This window comes from Juglans microcarpa x Juglans regia, chromosome 7D (genome assembly GCF_004785595.1).
Source record: "Juglans microcarpa x Juglans regia isolate MS1-56 chromosome 7D, Jm3101_v1.0, whole genome shotgun sequence".
NCBI classification, from domain to species: Eukaryota; Viridiplantae; Streptophyta; class Magnoliopsida; order Fagales; family Juglandaceae; genus Juglans; species Juglans microcarpa x Juglans regia.
Window position 1 is genome coordinate 11,766,392 of NC_054606.1, and position 8,501 is coordinate 11,774,892.

At 34.4% G+C, this 8,501-nt stretch overlaps 1 long non-coding RNA gene across 1 annotated transcript; it reads left to right on the forward strand.

Moving 5' to 3' along the window:
- The first annotated feature begins 4,930 nt into the window (after nt 1–4,930).
- Nucleotides 4,931–6,469, forward strand: LOC121238058. The gene is made up of 2 exons (XR_005935078.1): nt 4,931–5,115; nt 6,357–6,469. It is a non-coding gene; the product is annotated as an uncharacterized LOC121238058 (long non-coding RNA).
- The last annotated feature ends 2,032 nt before the right edge of the window (nt 6,470–8,501 follow it).

The following is an 8,501-nucleotide window of genomic DNA, read 5'->3' on the forward strand; positions in this document are numbered from 1 at the left end:
ATATATACTATTATATTAGATTATATATACTGTAATATATATATATATATATAATATTATAGTATGTAACGTCATCCTCAACATCTTACAATTTTTCAGAAATAATAGGAAGATTTAAAACTGACAAACAGAAAATTACGATACAAGATATACAATAAGAAATCAATGAGATAAAACAAGAAATTATAAATTTAAAAACATCCAATCTTAAATTAGAAGTTTCAAATGATCAATTATTACAAGAAATTATATTATTAAAAATAGAGAAAAAGGAAAATAATTTTCATGAGAAAGAACATAATAAAGAACAAGGAGAATGTTCAATACTAGTTATAAAAGATGAAACAGACAATTTCATTAATATCGTTGATAAGATAAATTTTCAAAAATGGTATGCTGAAGTAACAGTTTCAATTAATCAGGAATTTTCTTTCACTACAATTGTCCTGTTCGATACAGGAGTAGATTTGAATTGTATACAAGAGGGATTAATACCTTCTTAATATTTTGAGAAAACAAAAAAACATTATCCCAAGCCAATGGAATAAAATTAAATATAAATTATAAATTATCCAATGCACATATTTGTAATAATGGAATTTATTGTAAAACAACATTTATTTTAGTAAAATATATTAATACTAAAGTAATATTAAGAAATCTCTTCATTGCCCTACTCTATCCTTTTTCTGTAACAGAAGAAGGAATTTTTACTAAAATACTTAGACAGGAAATTCAATTTAAATTCTTATTTCTACCAGTATCAAAAGAAATTAACTCTATAAAGGAAGTCTCATTAACCAGAGAAATTAACTTTTTAACAAAAAAGAGAATTAGAAGAAAAAAAACCAGATAAGTTTTTTAAAACAAGAATTAAAATATAAAAGAATTCAAGAACAATTAAAAGACCCATTATTAACCCAAAAAATTGATAATTTTAAAACTACAATTGAAAATGAAGTATGCTCAAACTTACCCAATGCTTTATGGAATAGGAAACAACATATAGTTGAATTACCCTATGAAAAAAGATTTTTTGAAAGAAATATTCCAACTAAGGCTAGACTTATTCAAATGAATAATGAATTATTAGAATATTGTAAAAAATAAATTAATGATCTAAGAACAAAATGATTAATAAGGAAAAGTAAATCACCATGGAGTTGTGTCGCCTTTTATGTTAAAAAATAGGCAGAATTAGAAAGAGGAGTTCCTCGTCTAGTCATCAATTATAAACCTCTAAATAAGGTATTACAATGGATTAGATACCCAATTCCTAATAAAAAAAATTTATTGTCCCAATTATATAATGCTACAGTATTTTCAAAATTTGACATGAAAAGTGACTTTTGGCAAATCCAAATTACTGAAAAGATCGCTATAACATAGCATTCACAGTTCCCTTTGGACATTTTGAATGGAAGGTCATGTCTTTTGGATTAAAAAATACTCCTAGTAAATTTCAAAATATTATGAATGAGATATTTACCCATTTCAATCATTTTTTATAGTTTATATAGATGATGTATTAATGTTTTCTTCATCTATTGAACAACATTGGAAACATTTAAATACTTTTGTTCAAATTATCAAACAAAATGAATTAGTCGTTTCATTACCAAAAATAAAATTATTTCAAGAAAAAATTAGATTTCTTGGACATGAAATATATCAGGGAACTATTACACCAATTAGTAGAGCAACAGAATTTACTGATAAAATTTCAGATGAAATAAATGACAAGAATCAACTACAGAGATTTTTAGGGAGTCCCATCTATGTTACAGATTTTTATCAATCTCTCAAGCCATTATGTAAACCATTATTTAAAAGATTAAAAAAGAATCCACCTCCTTGGACAGAAAAACATACTAATATTATAAAACAAATTAATGCTCATGTCAAGAAATTACCATGTTTAGGACTCTCATCTCCTCATACTTTTAAAATTGTTGAAACAGATGCATTTAATCTTGGATTTGGAGGAATTATGAAGCAAAAATTATCAGTTTATTTGGAACAAATTGTTCAATTCCATTCAGGATATTGGAATCATGCCCAAAAGAATTATAGTACTATTAAAAAAGAAATTTTAGCTATTGTATTATATATTTCTAAATTTCAAGATGATTTATTAAATCAAAAGCTTTTACTTAGAATAGATTGTAAATCAGCCAAGGAAGTTTTGATTATAGATGTGAAAAACCTGGCTGCTAAACAAATATTTGCTAGATGGTAAGCTATATTAAATATTTTTTATTTTGATATTGAACATATTAAAGGAGAATCTAATTCTCTTCCTGATTTTCTATCCCGAGAATTCTTACAGGGAAAATCATGTCATCTTCAAAGTCAAAAGTGAAGTCCAAATCTTCATACGCATGGCCACCATCTCCTCCTTATCCCTCACCTTATCCTTCTGCAACTCCAAGACCATATATGGTATTGGGGTCATTAGCACAAAACATTAAACCATTTTACAATTCCTTTTCACCATTAGCTTCTCCAAAATTACCAACCTACTCCAAAACTGTTTCCCCTTCTTTATCTTCTCCTTCCCAAATTATTAATCCTTCATTATTATCTCAGCTTTCTTCATCTCCTATTATTATCAAATCTCATTGCCACACAGTCTTCCCCATCGAATTTGAAATTCAACACCTGTCTGACCCCCAAAAATTACATGATGTCTTTCTTTTACCAAACTGGCATTACGTTCCACAAAATATTAAGAAAACCTACCATTTTTATGAATTCATATTAGTAGACACCGACTCAATTATTCTATCTGAAATTCCTTGTTCTCTTCAAACTCAACCTTCTCCACCTGCATCTCCAATTATTGATTTTCATAAAGTCACCATTAAATAGGTTCTCACTTTGGAACAATGTGAAAAAATCCCTATTTAACAAGAAAGTTCTCTCATTCTTATGTTCCGCCTTATTATGATTATCATGATTACCAGCAAGCATGGACAAAAATGTTTCTAAAACAAAATAAAAATTTGCGTCATTCGTGGTTTCTTCATTTTGATAAATTACAAGAAATCAACACACTCCCGAAATGGTTCTCACTATGGTGGGAATATTATGGACCCGAACCTCTTCTCCTTCCTCTTCCCCTTCATGAGAGTCTCCGAATTTTTACCTCACAAAATGACAGTCCGCCAGCATTAAATCATTATTCACCACTTTTACTCTTCTTTTTCGAAACAAAATTAAATTGGATTATGAAATGAAAATACGTCGTTAAACCTCATCCCTCTCTCAAAGTCATTATGTTTCTAGCCCGCTAAGTTTCTGTCAAATGGTGGGAAAAATACAATTATGATCATGTCTTAAAGATGTTTTCAAAAGTTACCAAAACTCCAGAAGTTCTAGTCCAACGAAGCAGATTTCAAGCACAATTAGCATCCATTACCAACAAAAAGGATTTGAAAAAATTAGCCGAATCAATGTCACAAGTTTCAGACAGTCACGATGAAGAAGAAGCACAACATCTCGCCAGATTATCTCCATTACAGCAACCTGCATTATCACCAGCCCATCAGGCATTTTCTTCTAAACAGGCCTCTCATTCGCAGGGCAACCAAGCTGCCTCTCCTTCTCAAGATTACTCACCCTACCATCCAGTACATCTGATGGATTTCCAAGACCCATTTGAACTGGAATTAGCAAATTATGATGCTCAAATTATGTGATTCCAGAATATTACTTCTTTCTCAACTAGCCAGCATGGCAAATGGAAGTTTTCAGGAATATTATCTCCCCAGAAGATTATTATTCATATCAGATTATTGTCCAGAAAAACAACATATGACTTTGTACATATTAGTTTACGTGTCCTGTACTGTGTTAGTTTGTTTTTTGTGACGGCTGATACTATTCTTATTTTTAGTGTCGGCTAGTACTGTTCATGTATTATTAGAATTACTATTTCATACTGTTCTAGTGTCTATATAAAGGACTTCGCGAAGGAAGAAGGGCATTCAGAATCCTTGATCTGAAATCTCTTCCTCTCTTACCCAAACCTCTCCATTTCAGTCCTCCTCACTTTGTAAATCTTCCTTTCCTCATGTCCTCAGCTTCCAACTCCTTTGAAAATTAGTCTCCTTGTAAGTATTATGTTTTTAATGAATAAGTTTATTTCCTATCTCTTTTCTATATTATTTACTTCCTCATACATATGATCAGTTATACCGCCTGCTTAATCTGCTATCATGCAAATGGCCGGTTTTACTGCCTATTATTCTTATTAATATTATACTATTATTATTTGTTTATTACCTCAGATTACACCTTTGATATCAGAGCCATTGGTGATTATAGTGTTATATTTTATTATTCTGCATTTATATTGCTATTTTCTTTACTGTTTAATTTTGAATTATATACACTACAAGAAAAAGCCGTTTATGCGGCCAAAACATATTACGGTGAGCAGCAATTGGACGGCATAAGCCATTTATTACTATAGCCGTGCTTTTGTTCTAGAGAGGGAGAAAATCACCGCTAAAAAGACTATTTTTGGCAGCAATATGTCGCCACAAATATAATCATAACTACAACCACGGCATATAGCACGTATGGGTCTTTGACGGCGACGTTTTCGCTGTATTTTCGGCAATTTGTAACCTGCGTAAAATGTTAGATTAAAATCCTTCCAAGTCCCCTTATTTCTTTTTCCCCCTTGTTTCTTTTCCTTCTCCTGCTTTATTCTTTTCCCCCAAATCGATACTCCCTCTCTATCGTTTATGAGTTTGTTGCCGCCCTTCCCAAGCCGTGCCTGCTTCCGCGCCATCGCCACCTCGCCGAGGAGGTGAATCTCTCAATCCTCCATCTGTTTCTTTCTCTATCTTCGTCTCTGTGTGTGCACGTCTCTCTCTCTTTCTCTCTCCCTCTCCTTTATCTCTCTCTGTCCGTTTCTCCCACTCCACGCTCTCTCCCCTTCTCTCCCGTAGAACGAACATCAGGAGACAAGTTTTATTTCAATGTCAGAGGTAAAAAGGGGCAGAAAGATGGAGGATCAGGAAGAAGCGAAGCCAGTAGTTAGAGTGGCAGCCATATCTGGGTCTCTTCATAAACATTCCAACCACCGAGGCCTCATTCGTGCCGGTACTTCAGTTCTCTCTCAACTCTCCTATAATTTATGTCCCAATCCTGCTATAACAGATCATGATACATAGGGGTGAAAAACTGACCTATCGGTTCGGTTTAGAGTCGAAACCGAGACCGCACCGATACACTGAAAAAAAGAATATCTCGACCGAAATCGGCCAGTGAAGGGGAAGAAAACCGTCGACTTCAGTCTCGGTTTTCTAACAGTCAGTTCGTCGGCATCGTCGATGGTGTGAAGAGAGAGAGAGGAATGAGAAACACAGAAACAGATTTCACAAAGTTACACGTAAACTCGAACTCCATCATCACAGATTCACAAAATTACAAGATATACAACAAATATCAAATGATTCACAACAAATATCACACTATCACAACACTATCGGTACCCTCTCTGAGAAAAATAAAAGAACCCTCGTCTCCATCAACAAACCTCAACGAATCGGAGATGGGAGCTTGAAACGATGCAAATAGATGAAACGACGCAAATGGATGGAGGGAGAGAGGGACGACATCAGAGAGAGAGGGAGCTGAGAGGGAGATGAGAGAATCTGAGAGAGCTGAGACCAAACTGGAAAATGAGAGAATCTGAGAGAGAGAGAGATGAGATAGAGAACGGCACAGACTGCAGAGAAATGAGAATGAGAAAGGGGAAGGGGGATCTAAACCTAATAATGAAACGGTGCCGTTTGGTTGAGACCAAACGACGCCGTTTGCTTTTTTTTTTTTTTTCAACTAGGGGGATTAAAACTATGTCGTTTAACTCATTTAAGTGAAACGGTGTCATTTTTTATATAGGTATAAAATGAAAAAAGAATAGCAGCACCGGTCGGCCGGTTCATCGGTTTTTCACTGGGTCGAACCGAGACCGAACCGGAAAACTTCGGTTTTAGCAAATATCTACCACACACCGGCCGGTTCTTCACCGGTTCCGGCCGGTTCCTGACTCCGGCGGTCAGTTCTAGTCGGTTGCGGCTAGTTTGGTCGGTTCCTGTACACCCCTAATGATACATACATGAAAATTTTCAATTTTTTTTTCTAAAAAAAAAAAAAAAAAAGAAGAAAAAAGAAAATACTTTAGTTTTTTTTTTGGTTAATGAATGATATATTTATTGACTGTGTTTACATGGGTTCTACCCTAATCAAGATAGAAGGACATTTAATTTCTGGTTGGATAAGATTTCTCTCTGATTCTTTTGTACAAAAATGGATTATTGGTATGGTGGGTTTTATTGTAGCAATCCAACTATGCGAGGACTCGATCGACAGCATGCAAATTGAGCACATAGAGATCGAGCAGCTACCGATGCTAAATACAGATCTTGAAGACAAGGGAACTTACCCACCAGTGCTTGAAGCTTTTCGTCAAAAAATAAAAGAAGCTGTTTGTGTTCTGTTTGCTTCGCTCGAGTACAATTTCTCCCTCTCTGGTACTATCCTTTCTCTCATTCTCCAATTAATGTACTTTCAGGTTTGTTCAAGTTTGGTAAAGGCCTTGGGCCTGGGGTTTTGCTCCCTTCGGCCTAACAAGTATTCTTGCTAAATTCGATAAAAATATAAGGTTGTGTTCTACCTAGTATAGAGAAGACTACCCAAATACAAAGTGAAAAAAAAATGTTAATAAAAATAGAATCTTGAAGTGTTGCCTGCAAAATTTCTGTACGAAAATGAAGATTATGCATAAATATCTTGGGCATACCTCTTATCCATATCTCAACTTCACGTTATATGTGTTACATTTGTGGGAACCTATAAGAGTTTTACAATGAGTGAACTATTTGCCTTATCATAATACAGGTGAAGGCTCTGTATTTATAGATAAGAACTCTGTATAGAGATAACAATACACATATGAAATACAAATTTGAAATTGAAAAAGGCCTTATCACATTGTTATCTCAACTTGGTGTTATCATCATCTTGAATTTGAGTTGTTTTGTTTTCCTTTGGTAGCACCTCTGAAGAATGTTGTTGATTGGGCATCTAGACCCCCAAATGCCTGGGCTGAAAAGCCTGCTGCAATCATTAGTACGGGAGGAAATGCTGGTGGGGAACGAGCACAGTATCATCTTCGTCAAGTTGGAGTTTTTCTTAATCTCCACTTCATTAATAAACCATTGTTTTGCATTAATGCATTCCAGCCTTCTACAAAGTTTGATAAAGATGACAACCTGATCAACGAGGGGGTCAAAGAGAAGTTGAAGCAACTTCTTCTAGCCAAGAACCAGAACTATTGCACCATGAAAGAGTTGGTTTCTCAATCAAAGCTTTTGAGTGAAATAGGCGACAAATTTCTGCTCTGCATGTTCATATTCAATTTGAGTGATATATGCGATGGAATGGGCAAATGCCTTATTTTGAAAATAGAATGTGTAGTTTCTAAAATTGAATCTGTCATAAAAAGTGGATCTTCATTTTGAATTTTGTTTTTTTCCTGAATTCATGGTGCACATTCTACCCTGCAATGGTTCAAGAAGGTGCTTTCTTTCTGCTCTGGTGCTCCTGCTTTTGAGGATGTCGAGAGCTTGATGAAGCTTGCAGAGCAACTTCCCCAAAATGTGCCTCTGGTCCCTTGTGTAGTTCATTGATTGATGGGGTTAAATGGTTGGTCAACTTCAAAATTCTATTCAGAAACACAAGTTGTGGCCAGAACAGGTGCTTCAGTTTTTCAATCATAAGTCTGAGGATCGATCTTGGTATTTAATATTAGAGCTCAAGGTGATCATCTGCAGGAGCTTGGAAATTCTGTTACTTTCAGTTACACCAAACTTGATTTGGCCTCCAATTTGATTTTGGTTAATTTTTATTCTGCTTGGATTTTTATAGATTTTCCTTGAAATATTAAATTAGTGTATGGCTTGGATTTTGATGAATACGGTTTTATGCTTTTATATTTTTTTTGGGGATAAATGTTCTTTGCGGCGAATTAGGATTCACAGCAGATATTTTTCTTAAATGTTTAACTTTATTTATGGCGATTAATTATCGCCGAAAATAACTATTTTCGGCGCTTAGTAATCGCCGCAAATAATTCTTTCCAGAAAAGCAATCAAGCGCCTCTACACCTCAGTTGAAACTATTATTTGCGACAGAATCTATTCGCGACAAAAGATATGCCATGCGACGAAAGTCAAAGTTCACCGCAATTGATCAACCCAGACTTGTTTTTCTCGATTGGTTTGCTGCGAACAAATTGAGGCGGAGTGAAATAAATTGTGGCGATTTACATGCTTTTTGCGGTCAACTTGCCTCTCCGCAAAGGACAGATTTCTTGCCGTGATATTTTATGATGGATTTTTTTTTTTATGTTCATAATACTGGTTTTTGTGATTTATATGAGTTAAAATGTATAGGTTATAATTTAAGACTTGAATTACAAATTT